General features: G+C 35.4%; 1 protein-coding gene across 1 annotated transcript in view; it reads right to left on the bottom strand.

Annotated features, from left to right (window-relative positions):
* The window catches only part of Scn9a (sodium voltage-gated channel alpha subunit 9), a 174,350-nt gene extending 156,813 nt beyond the window's left edge, over positions 1–17,537 (bottom strand). Inside the window, exon 1 of the mRNA XM_040294411.2 lies at positions 16,989–17,537. The gene's annotated coding sequence lies outside the window, so the exon portion shown is untranslated. The remainder of the gene's footprint in view (positions 1–16,988) is intronic.
* Positions 17,538–20,027: the final 2,490 nt, after the last annotated feature.

Here is a 20,027-nt window from a genome sequence, read left to right on the forward strand (position 1 = left end):
AAGACACTGTGATATGATGGAAACCAAAAATCAAAAGTATATGAAACTAATGAATGTGCAGGTCCATAAACATCAATCTTTTGACATTAGAAATGATTCTTTAGGGCACAGCAGGATTACACATTAAGGTAAAATGTCCAGCCTAGGTAATACCAGCAGGACACAAACATTATTAATATTTTTTAAAGTAAAATATGTTCTAGCACTGGTCAGAGGATTTTTCCTCATTAGCAGAAGTGATTGCTCCAAAACTTAATGCTAAAGCAACAGAAGGTAAGGGATTCCGATAAGAAGGTAAAACTGAAGCACAGTGACAGATGCTGATGAAATATTCCTGACTGGTCAGAAATGGCTCGGTAGACTCAAGGCTTCTTCATTCAATATCAAAAGAAATGAATTAAGTAGCATGCATGCACAAGGATTCTTGGAACATTTGTGGACATTGTTGAGACAGAGTGACATCTACTCAAGACTGTAGGAGTAGACATGCTTTCAGGATGCATATCAGCAGAAGAGGGTAATTTTGTCTTATGATTCTAAGCAACAACTTATTTAATGAGAATTCATCTATGGGTAGTAAAGTACTATGGAATTTAAAAAAAACATAAATTTACAAACATACCTTTGCAAACTAACATTCACAGGCAGAGGGACTTCCTATGTTTCATACTTCTCTTCTCCCTCTTGGGACTAGAGGTTATAATATGGCAAGGCACCTAGTAATGCTGACTTTAATCTGGGAACATGCTAAAACCCATATAAAGGTGTTTAAAACACATTGTCTCTTTGTTGTAACTTAAAAACATTCAGAAGATGAAGGGTGTGATTTTTTAAAAAAGATAAACATGATAATATTTCTTACTTTTTGCCATTTTGGTGAAGGGTTTTTAGAATCTCACAGATATAAAGAGAATTCTGAGAAAAATTCCATGTAGTGGCCACAGAGCAAGAAGTAAATGAAAAGAAAATAATTCCTACCTTTTCTCAAATTTGTATTCCAGAAAATATCTCATTGGGAGATTTGAATTCCGAGATAAAGTGAATATTTAGGCAAAAATCATCTATGACTATTTAGTGGCAAATGTGTTCAACTCTTAAAGATTTCGCTTATTTTAACCATTGTTTTAATTTGTCCATTGAACAGTTTATTTTTAAAAAGATGTTTATTTATCATATTCTCATAAATAAAACTATTCAGTGACCTTAAATTTCCATAGTATCACTTTCCATTTATGAAATATACCTGACCTCGTAGAATGACTACCTAGCAGAATAAGAAATGTTTGTGGTTATAAACTCTAACCACCAAACTCTAGTTCTCAGTAGCGAACTCTTCTGAAAATACTTCTAACAAAAAATGAGTGAAATAATTGTGGATGTGTAACCGACGTGATTCTGCAATCTGCATTTGGGGTAAAATTGGGAGTTCATAACCCACTTCAATCTAATGTATGAAATATGATATGTCAAGAGCTTTGTAATGTTGTGAACAACCAATAAATATAAAATAAAATTATAAAAAAAATGAGTGAAAAATTAGTATCTTCACTGAGAATTAAAGGAAAGAAGAGAATTTTTAAATTTGTTTTATTAAAACAAATCTAAAATTCTAACTTGTAGAAACGATTGATTTACTGACACTTAAGGGAGCAGAATAGGTTTATTTTCTTTCATTTAGTCATTTGTTTACTCATTCAAGTACTATTGAACACCTACTCTTGCAAAGCACTCAGCCAAGGTATATGGAGAACATAACCACAGCAAGACAGATCTTTGTTTGACTTAATTGGAACATCTTATACATATATTAGAAAATATAGTACCTGAAGTTTTTAATGAGTTAGCAATGAATTGAGAGTTTCTAGATTACTTAGGAAGAGAAAAAATCCAAGTGTTCCAGTGATAGCACTGGTCAAAATGATGAATAGCCCATGAGGAAGTATAAGAATATTAATAGATACACTATAATTTCCCTACCAGGAATCCTCCTAAGTTACCCGTATAATCTTCCAACTATTTAAGAATTTGAAACTACCTTATCAAAAAAGAAAAAAAAAAAGAAAAGGAGAGAAAGACAAAAGGAGATGGGGAGTTGCTGAAAGAGAAGGGAAGGTATATGTTCAGAGTAAGGCACATCTAGAATGAAAGCCAGATCTCTGAGAGCAATGGGTGAGGGAAAGTTGGAGACTCTCAGATTCCTATACACTTATATGTAATGTGTACAGAAATAAAAAAAAAGAGCTAAAACTGAAAAATGCTAAGAAGAATACATAGAAAAACAAATTCATGATGTTGGATTTGGGGATGATTTCTTTGATATGGTACCAAAAGCACAAGCAAAAGAAACAAAAATAGATGAACTGGACATTGTCATTATGAAAACTTTAGTGCATCTCACTACCAGAGAGTAAAAAGGCAACCCATAGAGTAAGAAAATATATTTGCAAATCATGTCATCTGGTCATAGATTAATATCAACAATGTAAGAGAACTTCAACAACTGAACAATAACCAAACAATCTGATTTGAAAGTAAATAATGAATCTGAATAGACATTCCTCCAAAGAATATAAACAAATGGCCAATAAGTATATGGGGAAATGCTTACAATCACTGGTTGTTTGAGAAATCCAAATCAAAACCACAAAGACTACCACTTCACACCAAGTAGGATGCCTATCATCAAAAGAAAAAAATAAATGCTGCTGAGAGTGAGAAATTGGAATCCTTTGCATCACTGCTGGAGATGTAAAACAGTGTAGCTGCTTTGGATAACAGTATGAAGTTTGACAGCTGAGAATGGAAGGGTTCTCAAAACATTAAATCTAGAATTATTGTGTGATCCAGAAATTCTACTTCTGCATACATACTAAAAAGAATTTGTGATAATCTTATTATCCAAAGTATAGGTATGAAAACACGAATTGGTGGGAATATACTTTGTATACAACCAGAGATATGAAAATTGTGTTCTACATGTGTAATAAGAATTGCAATGCATTCCACTGTCATATATAAATTTAAAAAAAGAAAATAAAAGAATTTAAAGAAGGGACTTACATGGGAATTAGCATACCAATGTGCACACCAACATTATTACAGTAGACTGAAGTGGAAACAATCCAAACACACACACACACACACACACACACACACACACACACAAAGTTCAGCATAAACACACCACAGAATACTGTATGATCCAAAAGGGAATAACCTCTAAGATATGCCAAAAATATGTATGAACCTTGAAAACACTATGCTAAACAAATAAATCAGACACAAAATGACAATGCTGTCTGATTGCACTGATCTGAAGTACGTAGTACAATAAAATTCATAGAGAAAGAAAGTAAAATAGTAGAATAGTAGTTACCATATGCTCAGGGGCAGGAGGAACGGGAATAGTGGTTATAACTATAGAACTATGTGAATGGACTTAATTCCTCCAAATTGAATACTTAAAAGTGGTTAAAATGTTAAATTTCATGTTATGTATTTTAGCATATTATTTTTAATACACAAAATTTCCTGAAATTTAGAAGAAAGAGAGAATTAGTAGGATACCAAAGTTACAACAATTAGCAACGGATCAATCCTGAGTAGATGCCAGGAGTTTCCCTGGTTTATACTTTGCCAGGCAGTAGACTTGTATGGACATGTCAAATAATAGACACAAAAATTAATCAAGGGCTGGAGTTATAGTTCAATGGTTGAGCCCTTGCTTAGCACAAGTGAAGCAGTGGGTTCGATCCTCAGCACAACATAAAAGTAGATTTAAAAAAAATAATGAAAATATGGAAAATATCACTGTACTTTTACTACTCTTTAGTTCCTAGAATTTTGAACAGTTGAAGATGCTTTCAATTTTAACCTTTGACATATTAGCCCTTTCTTCCCCAAGTAGTAAGTAACAAAGGCTTTCGAGAAATCAATCTGTTTGTAGATGGAAATAGAATATAAAACATTTACATGAAAATTACAAAAGAATGACAAAAAGATTATCTTGTATGATATTATGAGCTTCTCAAGCATTTATTCTGATCATGTGTCACCCATATCCAAAAAGGGACCCAGTTAACATAAGGCATACTCATCCCTTTACAAAATTTGTCCAATGCTAATTTTTATAAACTTTAGGGACAATTAATAATCTTTACAACATTAAGGAAAGGATCCTGTCTTCTACTACGTTTCCTCATGGTGTCTTCATTGCCACAACCCTGGTTTTCTTGCTGCTCTGTAAACACACCACACATGCCCTGAAAGCTCCTGCACTTGCTGTGAGTGGAATGAATCTCCATTTCCTTAGCTATTTCAATCTCTTCCTCACTTCTTTTATGACGCTCCTCAAATATTGCTTCTTGACTAATTCTTGAGCACCCTTATGAAGTAATTCCTTCCTTAATTCCCTTGGTCCTTCCCCATTTTTCTTTACAACAATTATGATAACACAATGATGGGGAGAGAGGATATTTATTTATTCATTATCTTTCTCTCAAAGCTAGCATCAAATCTCCATGTTTTGTTCTCTGCTGTGCCTATGGTGTCCACAATAATGCTTGAGTAGCTACTCAATATGTACTTCCTGAAGGAAGGAAAAGAGGGAATAGTGGAAAAGGGAAGGAGAGAAGAAGTACTTATAAATTCCAGGAAATATATAAATGAACAGAATACAAATGTCAAGCCTTCTGAGAGCTGCCCTGGAGAGACTCAACACTCCTTTACCACTGCACTTGGAATGTCTGCCAGGGCCTCCCTCCCCACAAGCCTCAATGGCACCAATGCCAAGCTGGATGCCAACTCCTGACATACACATTTTGGAAGCCAACCAGATGCAGCTTAATGGCTTGGTCATCAGCCCAAGACAAATCAGATGGAGTTTCAGCTCTGTTTCTTTTTTCTTATCTTCCAGTTCACCTCTTAATCAAAACCTCCAAAAGATCACCCTTTTAGAAGAGGATTTAAATTTCAGCCTTTTTAATCAACTTGATATATACTAAAATGCCTTTTAACACTTTTGTGCAAAGAAAGCTTAAAATTGTCATTCAGGTTTGGTGAACCTAAACTGTGGCCAAAAAAAAGTACTGTTCCTTTTCTGAGTATGAAACAAGAAGCATGATTATTTCTTCAGGATTTAGCAATGACAGAAAGCTAAACAAAGCCTCCAAGTCACGGTTAACTTACTTCTACCACATTCGTAAAAAGTAAATTACAGTGAAAAGAAGGTTGGTTGGTTTGTTTGTTTTTTAAATAAAAGTTGAGGACATAGTTGTGAAAAAAATATTTATGACTCCTTTAGCAGATGTATTAAGAACAAACTGCATATAAGGCCCCAATGAAAATGCTCTCATGAACAAGATATGATTGGGACCCTTTTTTATAGAGATTTATTGTGCTATAGTTGATATATAAAAACAAATTTAATGTATATAATCTGATGACTTTGGAGATATATACATATATCTCCAAACTCATTATCCATAATACCATACATGTCCAAAATTCTAGCACCACAAAGAAATAAACTCATCTATTACCTCCAAAGATTTTATTGTGACCTTTGCCTTAATACATTTTTTTTGTTAAGAACACTTAATATGGGTTCTACCCTCTTAAATCATTTTTAAGTATATAACACTGCATTGTTAACTATAGGCACTATGTTGTTCAGCAAAATCTAGAATTTGTTCATTTTGTATAACTAACTTTATGCCCACTGTAAATAACTATAATTTCTCCCTCCTATCACCTCCTAGCAACCACCATTCTATTCCCTATTTCTGTATTTTGACCACTTTAAATCTGTCATACAAGTGAAATTATGTATTATTTGTCTTTCTATGAATATTTATTTCACTTAGTATAATGTCTTCCAGGTTCATCCATGTTGACATAAATAAAATTTCCTTCTTTTTTAGGTGGACTATATCCTGTTCTATGTATATACCACATTTTATTTATCAATTCACCTCTCTATATATTGGGTTTTTTTCCCTCCATACTTAGCTATTATAAATAATGCTTTAATGAACATGGGAACACAGATATCTCTTTGAATTTCTGAAAACCTTTGGATATATACCTAGGGGTGGGATTACTAAATCAGATGATATATCTATTTTTAATTTTGTTGCTGTTCTTTGATGTTAGGATCAAACCTAGTACCTCATGCATGCTACTACTGAGCTACATCACCAGTCCCATTTTCAATTTTCTAAAAACTGTTTTAATGAATGCATTACAATTTTACATACTAGTGAGGTTCATTTTGACATATTCATAAATGCATATAACATAATTTGTTCCATTTCAATCCCCAGCACTTCCCCTTTCCTTCCCTCCTCCATTCCCCATCCCCTTCCTTTATTAGTCTTCCTTCTATTTATTCATTTTTTTCTTAAATTATAGTTATACAGAAACATAGAATTCACTGTGATATATTCATACATGCCCATAGCATAATTTGGTCGATTTAATTTCACAGTTCTTTTCTTTTCGCTTTCCTCTCTCCTCCTTAGTCCCCTTCCTCCACTCTACTGTTCTCCCTTCTATTCTCATGATATCCCCCTTTTCTTTAAAAAAAATTCCTTATTTCTCTCTAGCTTTTGCCTATGACAGAAAACATTCAACCTGTGACTTTCTGAGTCTGACTTATTTCACTTAGCATGATTTCCCCAGCTCCATCGATTTAGCAAAAAATGCATGATTTCATTCTTTTCTATGGTTCAGTAAGACTCCACTTTGTTTTATATACCACATTTTCTTTATCTATTCATCAATGATGGGTACCAGGCCTGGTTCTATAACTCAGATTTTGTGAATTGTGCTGCTATAAACATTGATATACATGTATTAGCCTTTGACTAATCTCCATACTGCTTTCCAAACTATTTGTACTAACAATATATGAGTGTACCTTTTCCCTACATCCTAACCAGCCTTCATTGTTATTTGGGTCCTTCATGGCTGCCATTCTAACTGGAGTCAGATGAAATCTTTGCATAGTTTTAATTTATACTTAACTGATTGCTAAGAATGTTGAACATATTTTTTTTCATAAATGTGTTAGCCATTTATATTTCTTCTTTTGAGAACTGTTAAATTCATTTGCCTATTTATTGATTGATTACTGGGGGGGTGAGGTCTTATTGTTTGTTCATTGGTTCTTTTTTTTTTTTTTTTGCTTTTTTGTTGTTAAGTGTTTTGAGATCTTTCTATATTCTGGATATTAAGGATATAGAAAATACTTGTTGGAAAATATTTGGCAAAAAATATTCTCCAGTTCTATAGGCTCTCTTTCATGCTCTCAATTATTTTGTTTCCTATGTAGTGACTTTATAATTTGAAGCCAATTCTGATTGATTTTTGGTTATTATTTCTTGAGATTTTTGAGTCTTATTTAAGAAGTAGGTGCCAGCACTGAGGAAAAGAAACTACAGACCATTATTTCTGATGAACAAACACTAAAAAATCCTTAGTAAAAGATTAGCAATCCATATTTAAAAACACATCAAGAAGATTGTACAGCATGATCAATTTGTTTTTATTTCATATGCAAATCAATAAAAGTAACTTACCATATAACTAGAATTAAGGACAAAAATAACATGACCATATCAATGCACACAGCCAAAGCCTTCAATACCCATTTATGTTACATACACTAAAAGAAAAAAAAAAACAAAGATAGAAAGAACTTACTTCAGAATCATAAAAAGCACATATGACAAACCCCAAACCAACATCATATTGAATAGAAAAAAACTGAAACCACTTCTTCAGAATCAGGAACAAAGAAAAGATGTCCACTCTTACCACTCTTATTCCATATAGGAAAACAATCTCATTTACAATAGCCTCAAACAAAAAAAAAATACTTGGGAATAAAACTAACCAAGGAGGTATATTTTTCATCTATAATGAAAAATATAAAACCCTGAGAAAGAAATTGAAGACCTTAGAAAGTGGAAAGCACTCCCATGTTCTCGGACAGGCAAAATTACTATTGTCAAAATGATCAAATTATCAAAAGTGATATTCAGATTCAATGCAATCCCTATTTAAAGAAGCAACAATATTCTTCATGGAACTGAAACTAGAAAAAGTAGTCCTAAAATTCATATGAAAGAGTAAAAGACAGAATAGCGAAAGCAATACTGCTCAAGAAGACTAATACTTAAGGCATCGCAATACCTGAGCTCAAATCACACTATTGACCTATGACACCAAAAACAGTATGGTATCAGTATAATAACAGACATGAAGACCAAATGAGTAGAAGAGAAGATAGAAATCTACATACTTGCAGTCATTCAATACTTGACAAAGATGCCAAAAATTTATATTGAAAAAAAGACAGTCTTTTTAACAAATAGTGCTAGAAAAACTGGATATCCATATATTGAAGAATAAAGCCATATCCCCGTCTTTTGCCTCACAAAAATCAACTCAAAGTGGATCAAAGACCTACGAAACCCTGCAACTGCTACAATAAAACATAGGGTCAATATTCCAACATAACTGTATGAATATGTGTGTGTGTGTGTGTGTGTGTGTGTGTGTGCGTCCCAAATTCTTTAATTCCAGGATATAATACTTCAGATGAACATTGTCTTTTTCTTTCCTCATCTTTCACAAAGTCACTTTACTTGCTCTGCTTCTTTGTCTCCTAACATCCTGGATCACGTATATGTAATTCCTTCCAGTCCTTGTTTCTTCTCCATTTCAGAATGGACTTGACCCTAGACATTTCAAATATCTCTTTTAATAACATCTCCTCTTAATTTCTCTTTCTTCAACTCTTGCCTATTTTGGTTTGGATGTGAGGTGTCCCCCAAAACTCACATGTGAGGTAATGCAAGAAGGTTCTCTGACAGGGATTAATGAATGGTAACAGAAATGGTAGGGTGTGGCTGGAGGAAGTTGGAGTTGAGGCGTGGCTTTGGGGTCTATATTTGTATTTGGAGAATGGAGTCTCATTCTATCTTGGCTTCCTGGTCATCATGATGTGAGCTGATTCCCTCTGCCATCCTCCAGCCATGATGCTTAGCCTCACCTCAAACCCTGAGGAACGGAGCTGGACTTCTGTGAACTAAGACCTCTGAAACTGTGAGCCCTCAGATAAATTATTCCTCCTCTATAATTGTGCTGGTCTGGTCCTTTAGTCACAGCATTGAAAAAGGTGACTAAAACACCTATTTTGAGAAAGTCCTTTTTCTTGTTTTGAGGATATAACATTAAGGCAAACAAAACATTTGTAATGGTGATAAAGTTAACTCAGAATAGTACGATGACACCCCTAGTCCAGGAAATCAAAGGTACACAGCCTATAAAACATGTTCAAAAAAACATTTTAAATGTATAGATATTCTTTACATAAAGAAAGCTCAATTTTAGTTTAACATAAAGGTAGCTCCTAAGAGTCAGTATGCAAGGTGAACACTTAAACAATCTTTAATCTTTTCTTCTCTAATATTGTGATTGCATCCTTTGCTATATTTGAAATTGCAAATGTACCCCCCCCCCCTTTTGTTAGCTCAGTGATGGGTTAAAAAGCTTTTTATGAGTACTTGGCAGTCTAACAACCAGGTGTGGGATAAGTGCAAATGTATTACTGGGACACACAAACACACATAATTTTCTTTCCTATTAAAAAAAAAGTGTATTCTATTCAAACTTAGTACTCACTGTGAGTCTTTGGAAAGTTTAAGTGACATCTGAACCTCAGTGTCCCTACCTGAAAGGATGCTTGTGAGAAACTAAAGTGAGAATTTGAAAATCCATTAAATTTCTGCTGGGCATAAATGAGATATAAGCCTAGCAGAATTCAGATATAAGCCTGCTAAATTAATGTTATTGTTGTCAATGATATTAGCAAGATGTCAATTTTGTCAGTTATATTTTCCCTATGGTAAGGTATTTGTTATTATTTATTTTATATTTTTCTGATATTTTCTTGGTCATTTCTTGCAACACATAGCCTGTTATCCTTTTGGAGGAAGATTTGTGAATTTCTGAAGAAAACAATCAATTGGAACTATTAAACTATTACCCTTATTTCATGCTTTACTTTACAAGATACTCGTTTTATTAATGTATAACCAATAAAATGAAGTAAGTTAATGGATGTTCTGGCAGATATTTTTCTCCATGCTCAGGTACATTATTTGCTTGTTTAAAATTCAGATAGCTATTTCTGTGAGTGAATTACTGTAAAAAGTTTGATTGCCATAATTAAGTGAGAAATTTCTGAATATACTTTAAAAATCTTTATCCATAAAAGTAGATATTAGTTGTTGTAAGAACCCCAAATATAACATCTAGCATGTCACCTCCTCCACTGAAATGCTCTTCTTTAATGAAGCATTCTAACATACCAGGATCAAAAACATAAAGTGAAGTTGGACACAAGAAATTCTTGATTTTGAACATCCCTTCGTGTTTTGCTCCTAATATGTTTTTAGATAATTAATATGAGCTTTGTGGCAATGACAAATAACAATATTTCATCGACATAATGTTATGAAGTATTCAAAATGAAGTTCCTAAATTAGAGTTGTAACATTGTAACTGTCTTTAAAACTAAGGGAAACTGCTTTACCAGCGTCCATTGGAGTTGGATACAAAGGAAAAGTAAAAATAGATGCCATCTTCAGAGATCAACTTTGAACAAGCTTCTTATAATCCTATCAGGTCATCTGGCAGACTTTTAGCAGTGAAAGTTCACAGAATGGCTAAACAAAGAAGTGCTTTTTCAAATTCATATTACATCCCTATGAAACTTCCCACCCCATTTGTATTCAAAATAAAATCACAATACATTCTATAATATGCTAAGTTACCAAATATCCAGCTGCCTTTTCATTGAACACCCACTTATCATGTGTGAGACATTCAAGTGGCTGTTTTTGTGCGCACGCACATACATATATATATTCACCTATACATCTATACAACCAGCCCTTACCAATAGATATTACCAATTTTATAGATACTGAAACTGCCTTTGAGAAATTAATATTTGACTAAGACTGCATGATGAGTGAGAGAAATATCTAGATAAAAAAGCTTTTATTTCTACACTAATTTGAACACAAATCTATTTCTCTGTGCTTTTAAAACTTTATAAAAATATTGTACAAAGACTCAGAAATAAAGAAGGTATGTAATATGAATTTGAAAAAGTACTTCTTTGCCTAGCCATTTTGTGAACCTTCACTGCTGAAAGTGTGACAGATGATCTGGCAGGATTATGGGAACCAGGTTCCCAGTTGATCTCTGAAGATGGCATATCCCTTCTCCAAACCTGAATTACCAGAAACCAAGTTTGTATACGGAAACAAGAATATATATTATGTTAAGAGGGAAATAAAATCCTCACTTCAACTATTTGCAAAGATTGGTCCCAGTTCATTTCCCTAGAAGGAAAGTTAATTTCATACCATCACTCAGAGAAAGTGAATACATTACTCACCAATAAACTATTATTTTTTATTGCTTTCAAAATTACTTACAGTTGATAAATTACCTTTACAGTAAGCCCTAAAGGAAGTTTGTCCATTGAACTTGAAAGAATAATCACTTAGTGGAATTCAAATCAATACATGAAATATGATATTTAATCATATAACATTTCTTATTTTTTGTTTTATTCTATATGGGATTAAATATTTGTTTTCTAATTTCTAAAGTATCAAGCCTCACAAAGATGACCAATTTTAAAATAATTATTTGGTTTAAGATATGTAATTTGAAATAAGCAACTAATTAAAGTTGCCAGACACTACATCCAGTGAAACCGCTTCTATTTGAAAAACACAACTTGAGCTGGGATTGTGGCTCAGTGGTAGAGTGCTCACCTAGCATGTGTGAGGTACTGGATTTGACCCTCAGCATCACATAAAGATAAATAAATAAAGGTACTGCATCCATCTACAACTAAAACAAAATATTTAAAAAAGCCAACCTTACCAAGACACTCTATGGAGTCTAGTTTGGCATAGGATATATATAAAATTTCATTATCAATCTCTTGAAAAATGTCTTTGTACTTTTATGTTATTGTATCTTTCTAATCTTATTAATCTTTCTTTAGAAGATGAATTTTCTAGTTATTTGCACTAATAGTTTGACCATAAAGTGGGGTATTTACTGATATATATACATATCACATGTTTAAGAGAAAAGGAGTAAAGAAGGCATTTGGGTAGGACAGGATGCTATGTTAATGACAATGTAAATGCACTCACTTCCTGTAAATTCCCAAGTGAACAAGCCCAGGTACTGTTGAAGTGTTAACATATTTTGATAAATGTTTCAGAAAGCTTTTTTTAAAAATCCAGGGAGATATTTTAAAGAAATTCATGATCAGTAAGAACAATCTCTCAAATACTCCACACACACACAAAAAGAAAATCCTAATGAATAGCAATAAAACTGCAATTAAAATAATGGTGTGTTTTAACAATAATATATGGCATTTGGGACTGACTGTTATATCTCTTTAAAAATCCAAAGGTATTCCATTTCCTGTATGAAAGAAGCAATAGTACCATGCTTTCACTTATAGTAAATTCTTATTTGAAAGAAAGAAGAGGAAAGAACTATGTTCTCAGTTGGGCTAAAAAGATGTAGAATAATTCAATTCTATTCATTATATCAACTCAAAATTGTCAGTGGCAGATGAAGTGCACTGGCACTGTCTGGGCATTCCCTCTTCCTTCCCCTCTTCATCATGGTCTGGCAGATTTCCTTACCACTCATAAGGGTTTCAGTCCTTGGTACTTCATTCCTCTTTCTGCTGCCAAGAGCTTATAGCTTTTCCTGTTGCCTAGGGTGATTTCCTTCCAGCAAAGCAGAGAGGAAAGAGTAAGTAAAAATCTTCAATGAAGAAATTTCATTTGGTAGGATGTCAAGACACCAAAACTGTTGTCTGATATTCCACAAAATTATTCTGTTCACGTTCTTTGAATGTTCTCTCATAAATCTTCATATAAAATTATTTTCATAACATCTCATAATTTTTATTTGATTATGACCTTGCCATCTCAGAGTGGTGATCTAACTCACCTACTTCTGAAGGAAGATGTGACAGTCCTTACACTCCTGTGTAAGAATAAATTAGCTAATTGGTGATGGGTAAAGTGGAGGACCATATCCAATTAGTACACAGATATACTCCAAAACTTCATAATAACTACAATATGCCAATTTAATAGAAAATTTAACACAATACCCAGTGACAATTCATGAAATAATTTAGTTCTTCAAGATGAAACATGATAGACAAAATTTTCACCAAAAAACAAACAACAAAAAACAATGTGGTAGGCCACTTGTTAATGTTAAAGAAAATCATTAACCAAGACTGATAACCCATCTGAAAGCTAAAATTTCAACAAATTGTTAAAAATAAAACTCCTAGTTAGTGTAGTATATTTAAGTGAAGTCTTGAAAAATAAAAATGGTAGGAGGACCTATGGCCACACAAAGTGTATTTGTAGTAAAATTCTAGTGTGTATATGACACTATTATTCATTAGTATAACTTTTGAAGCCCTTGTCTCTATCCCAGTAATAGTGGTAGGTCCTCATGACCCTTGTCTCTCCCTAAGCCCTCCTTGGTGAGTGCTTTGTATTTGTGAGGTAATTTGTTCCTTGTACCTGGAGTAAAAACTGAGATCAGGTACACACTCAATCTATGGTCCCAGTCTCATTGGATCAGGCTTCTATCAACTGAGTTCACTTCAAAGCCTATATTTATTTTTTTTAAAAAAATTAAGCTTACTGAGTGACCCTTAAATCCTTGGTAAAGATGCAGACTCATAATGCCATCAATGTAGATTAGGAATCACTTGCTAAATTCATATTAGTTTATGCAGCCTAATTTTTCTTTAAAATATATTTTAATCAAGTTGTGGTTACTGCCTTACTGCCTTACTTATCTTTGAACACATTATCACCTATACTGATGAAAGAGGGACTATATCTCAGGACATTTAAGTTATACCTTCTCAAAATCATAGCACAGGGTTGCAAACATCCTGGATATTCAACGTATACAAAATCGAATCACAAGATTTCCAGCATTGGTGAGTACTATGGTGAAATAATTCATGTCTTTTTACTTTTTATTTATATAAATATATGCAACCCCCGTCCTGCCTCATGCCAGGCACTATTCTGGAAGCTGGGTCAACATAAAGACATAGTCTGAGTTCCCTTGGAGCTCCTAGGTAGGCAAATCTGCAAAATACCTGCCTGCTATAATAAGAATCATGAAGGAATCAAACGAGGTACCAAGATCAAGAGGAAAAGGGGACAACAAACTGTGACAAGGTGATCAAGAATGATCTCTGAGACAGAGATCTTTGAGCTGATATTTAAAGTTTGAGAAAGAGCTAGCCATGTAAAGAGTGTGTGAATGGGGATAGTCTCGGCTGTGGAGACAGCATGTGAGGTCTTTGAGAGTCAAATTGATAATGCTTTATGTGCTCTGAGTGCTAAAAGACTAGTGTGGCAGAAACACATAAATCAGGGGAAGATGGGTTCTGTTGAGGTTAAAGAGAAGGAACAGATCAGTGAGTGAAATGGATGCTAAAAGAAAGAAATCTACTGTTATTGGTAATCAATCTGTTTCTGTTTTACTTTTTAATGCAGTGATGAGCCAGTGAATGCTTTCAAGGAGCAACATGAAGATACTGTTTCTAAGGAGAGTGAATTATAGGGGAACAAATTATGGGAGTCAAGAAACAAATGTGAAGCTCATAAAATAGGACTGCATGCAGGTAGATTATGATAATGAGATGAACTCATTGGGTGGCAGTGTAAATATAGAAAATACAGTGAAAGATATATATTTGATATGTATAATGGAATAGAGACATGTTTGCGACAAATTAAATGAGTCTACATACAGGCTGTATAGGGGTGAAATAGGGTTATGAGGAAGGGATTACAATCAAAGATGACTTCAACATCTGGTAAATGATGGAGCCACTTATTCAGACTGCAAAAATTTAGGGAAAGGATCTGAAACACAGTTTCAAGAAAAATTGTGAATTTTGACATTGAGAATGTTCCATTTATTTTAATAAAATTTAACTCCTTTACAGGGTCATGTCTTGTCATACAAAAATACTATATGAACTTCTAGCACTTCATTGTTATTTACATTATCTAATAGAAATAGAAGGTAGATAAATGTTTTTATTATCCACACAAATTCAAACTTCTATTTCTTTTTCTTATCACAAAGAAAATAGGTTGGACATATTAAATAAGGCAAACAGGACCCTGATTTCTCTCCTTTATTTCTTACTTTTTCTTTGCAGCTGAAACTCACCCCAGCAATAGGTAGCAAAAACACAGGATGACTCCCATGATTATCTTGGGCCCTAGGGGAATAAGTAGGCACAGGGATACTTTTGGCAGAGAGCCAAACCTGACTCAGCTTTCTTCCATAGAAGCATCAGGTACCCAGGGAGCCCAGCTCTTTACCATAGGAGTCATGGTCTATCAGACACTCAGTCTTTGTAAAAATGTCATTGTATTCTTTGACTATGCAATGATTTACCTGTAAGAGGAAACCTCCCTTTAAGTGTCTAAAAAAAAAAAAAAATTAGAAAGTATCTGAAGCACAAAAATCATCAGTTACCTTAATAAACAGTTTTTTTTTTCCATTACATCAAATGCCATATTTTGTGAAGCATTTTGTTATGAGCTAATAATCATGAAAATTTCATATACAGGAATCACCAAAAACCAGCTTATGAATAATGTATTTTAAAAAATCTTGCCATAAATTCTAAGAAAGTAAATTCTAAATTCTAGTTTGAATTTTTAAAAAATAATGTGAAAAGAATCTTAAGACGTTTCATTAAAATAGACAAAGTAATAATTTGTAGATTACATATAAATAAGTTTTACTGAGTTTAAAGCAAAAATAATAAATATATCTTAAATCAAAAAATCAAAAAGAAAAACACCTTTCTTTTGTCCACAAGGAAAAAAGAAATAGAAAAGAATATTAACAGTGCTAATGAAAAGAATTAAACCTCCCACCACTAACTGAAAATCAATTATTCTTTTCAAAGCTTATGTTGATTCAGCCTTTATCTTAAATCAACCTTTGGAAAAATTTCTGTAAGCTTCTCTCTCATGAAAAGCTTCAGAGGACGTACAGTTGACTACAAACGTTAAAACTTTGAAAATAAAAAGTGTGTAAATGTGAAATAAAATCATAAAAACTAGCATTAAAGTTTTTAGTTTCATAATTTTGCTTTGATCTTTTGTCTTTAACAAAAGGAGCGAAAATGTTTTTGTTTTCTAAAGGCACATGAAAGTTTGGGTTGACGTAGATAAAAAAGTTCAAATGATTTTGGGTCTGATCTGAATTTCACGATTAAAGGTTTATAAGTCGCCAGAACATAAACTGCGCTGAGCAATGGGGAACTAAGCCTCCTTGTCCATTATTCCTGTCTGTGTGCTCTTAAGGGATGCGGCGCTTCTTAGATCTCCCACAGGTGGCATGAGCTACACTGATTCTGCGCGCTCAGATTTACAGATGGGGAATACACCACATGTTTTTGGTTGGGAAAGAATCATGAGCTGCCCCTGGTACTGAAATTCATCTAGCAGTTCTGTCAGCAGATACCCAAAGAAATAAAAGACAGGAAACCATTCGGTGTCCCTACCTTTCCTCAGCACAACTGTTCAGAACCTGGCAGTAAACCCGCAGGTTCAAAGCCAGCAAAGCAGCAGCACTGCTATTGACAGAGTTGGCTTTCAGTCTCTCTTCCTCCAGTTGCAAGGATCACCCGCCACCTTCTCTCCTTTCTACTTTCCAGGTGGTGTAAAACCCAGTGACCAAAACCAAGGCGTGTGAAAATGGGTACAGGTGGGTGTGGCGGATGATGTGAGTATGGGCAAGAGCCTGGTAGCTTCTCTTCCCGCTAGACTAGAGGAGCAAGAAAAAAAGGCACTTACCTGCGACCTTGACAGCGGTTCATGCCCGCCCAGTGGCCCTGCAGAATTTAGCCCAGGGGAGAGCACGCACTGCAGGAACCCTTCCTCTCTCCCGGCCTCTCTGCTGCTCTTTCTTCCTTTCTTTGGTATCCTGTTGCTCCGCGTGTGCCCGACACTACCAGAGGCTGGCACCCAGTCCAACCCCCGTCTGCTGAGCCGGCGGTATTGGAACCAGACAGCCGCAGCTGGAGCGCTGACTAGGGCCTGCACCGAGTCTGAGCCCCTCCTTCCAGGGCGCGCCCAGGGAGGCAACAACCCCGCCCTCCTCAGACAGTAGCGCTGCTCTTTCTCCCTCCCTGGCTCCCTCTTCGCCTGGGTCCCCAACCCTTGCAAACCTCCTTCCAACTCTGCAGGCGGTCGCAGGGCGGGGACCAAGCTAGGGGCGCGGTGGGGATGTAGCTGCAGCCTCTCTACAAAGCGCTAGTGAAGGGAGGAGGGGGTCGCACAACCTCCGATCCAGGGCCACCTCTTTGGGTGGGGCCTGAGCATGTGTGCGCCTGTGTGTCCAGGAGCCAGATAGAGCCCTTCCCTTACTTCACCCCCGCCCCCATTATCCCCTTCCTCCCTTCCAGCTCAGCAGAATTGGCTAACGTTTCCGAGAAGCCACTTTGTTAGGTTGGTGGCAGAGCGGGAGGAAAAACTCTGGGGTGGAGGAGGTGGAGACCGGTGGCAAAGAACTGGGGCTGTGGGAGTGGGTGAGGAGCCAGACAACACCGCCTGGCCCTGGGCTCAGGGATTCGAGGCTGGGAATTAGTTCCTTCCCTGGGGTTTTGCTAGTGGAGAATGGGGAGGTGGTGCTTGATACCTGTCTCTGGGCTGTGATTTTTCTTTTCTTTTCTTTTCTTCTCTTTTCTTTTCTTTTCTTTTCTTTTCTTTTCTTTTCTTTTCTTTTCTTTTCTTCTCTTCTCTTCTCTTCTCTTCTCTTCTCTTCTCTTCTCTTCTCTCTCTCTCTCTCTCTCTCTCTCTCTCTCTCTCTTTCTTTCTTTCTTTAAATAATCAATCTAGTTGGAGTCTTCAAAGCAGGCAAAAAATGTATTTTTCTTGAAGGTGGAGTAAGAGACTGTAGTAGGTGGGGAGGGAATCCCTGGGAAGGAGTTGCCTTTTCCCAGACTTTGGACCCCTTCATCTCCTCGTTGTATCATCAGTGATGTGGGTCAGAATTTCAGAGCTTGGAAGGAGCCACTGTGAAAGAAAATCTTTATAATTGCGTGTGTGTGTGTGTGTGGGGGGGGGTGTTCTGTACAGCCACCTGGAAGGAAAAGCAGTGAAAATAGGAATGAATTATCTTTTTCAAAAAGAAACAATAAATTTCCACCAAGGGGAGAAGGCATGACCCTGGGGCACAGGGAATTTTAGGATTCAGGCCTAATTAAAGGGCAGGTCTCTATGTTGTTATTTGCTTCCACATCCTTATTATGGAAATGAGGCTTAGTGGTAAACAACAAGGGTTATAAACTCCAGGGCCTGCCCAGCCCTGCTGCTTTCTCAGCTTCCTGGGTTTGCCCTGAGACTTTGAATCTTCTATTCTTGATTTGTAAGATGTGCTACTGAAGGAAGAAAACTTCCAATTCAGAAGCTCTACTTGGAACTGAAGTATGTCACCTCATATGCTGAAGGAGTGACTTTCTTTTCCCAGATTGGTTTCAGACTTAGGAAAATTCAATTGTAATAAAAATTACAGCCTTTTTGATTATATGTGATCCATGTAACTTTTAAGCTTGATTTTAGGCGTGGGGTTGTAGCACAATGGTAGAACATCTACCTCCCATGTACAAGGCCCTTGGTAAACTTTATTTTTTAGCAGTTTTCAGTTCACAGCAAAAGTAAGAGGAAGGAATAGAGTTTTCCCACATACCTCTTGCCCTCAGACATGCATAGCTTCCCTTCCTCCCTCCACCCTTATCAGAGTGGTACAGTTTTTTGTTTTACAGTGGATGAACTTTAATTGACACACCATTATTATCCAAAGTCCATAGTTAACAATAGGGTTCACTCTTGGAGTTGCATAGTCTTTGGGTTTGAACAAATGTACAATAACACTTTCTTGTAGGGGATAGATGAGGCAAGGCACCAAAGATAGTAGAAAACAATTTTATTTGGCTGCAGCCAGGTTCAGAGGGTACAGTTTTCACTGTAATTAATTAATCCCCTGAACCCTGAGTTCAGGTAGTTTTAGAACTTTATACCCAGGATGTAAAGGGAGGGGCTCAGAATTTCACAGTCTGCAAGTTCATGTAAAAGAACCTTTTAGTTCACTGTTCTTTCACTGTTTCACCCTTCAAGGACAACACCTGAGAAGGGGAGATCTTCTCCTCTTTCTTTCCTCTCCCAGTCAACTGTTACCATGGAGCCCAATTGGTAACTTCTCTTATCTTAGAAATGTAGAGATCTTTGTAAAGCTCTAGCTCAAGGCCAGAGGCCTTGTTAAAGGATCTGTTTTATTTTTTTAATCACATTTTGCATTTGCAAACACACTTCAACAAAGTACTATACTGGATAAATATTCGTGAAAAACTAGTAAAGGGGTGTTCAACACCTGGAGTCCTGATTTCTTCTAGGCCAGTAGTCAAGTAAAATAGGCCAATAGGAAAATAGGAAGTTTACCTACATTGAACTCTTTTGTAGAGACTCCTTTGCTGATACTCCTAAAATCAATTATTGTCAAGATTTCTGGAGAAGCTTAATTAAGATTTTCTATGGAGGAAGAGGTACCACTACAATGTATCCACGATTATCTTAACATACAGAGTAGTTTCACTGATCTAAAAAGTTTTATACACCACCTATTCATCCCGCAATGCTGGGAAACCATTGATGTTTCTAATATCTCCATCGTTTTGCCTTTTCCACATTGTTCTATAAAGGAAATAATACAGTGTGTAGTATTTTCAGATAGGTTTCTTTCATTTAGCAATATTTGCTTAACATTTTTCGTGTCTTTATATGATTTATGGCTCATTTAAAAAATATATTTATTTTTTAGTTGTAGTTGGGCACAAT

Source organism: Ictidomys tridecemlineatus, chromosome 7 (assembly GCF_052094955.1).
Source record: "Ictidomys tridecemlineatus isolate mIctTri1 chromosome 7, mIctTri1.hap1, whole genome shotgun sequence".
In the NCBI taxonomy this organism is placed as follows: Eukaryota; Metazoa; Chordata; class Mammalia; order Rodentia; family Sciuridae; genus Ictidomys; species Ictidomys tridecemlineatus.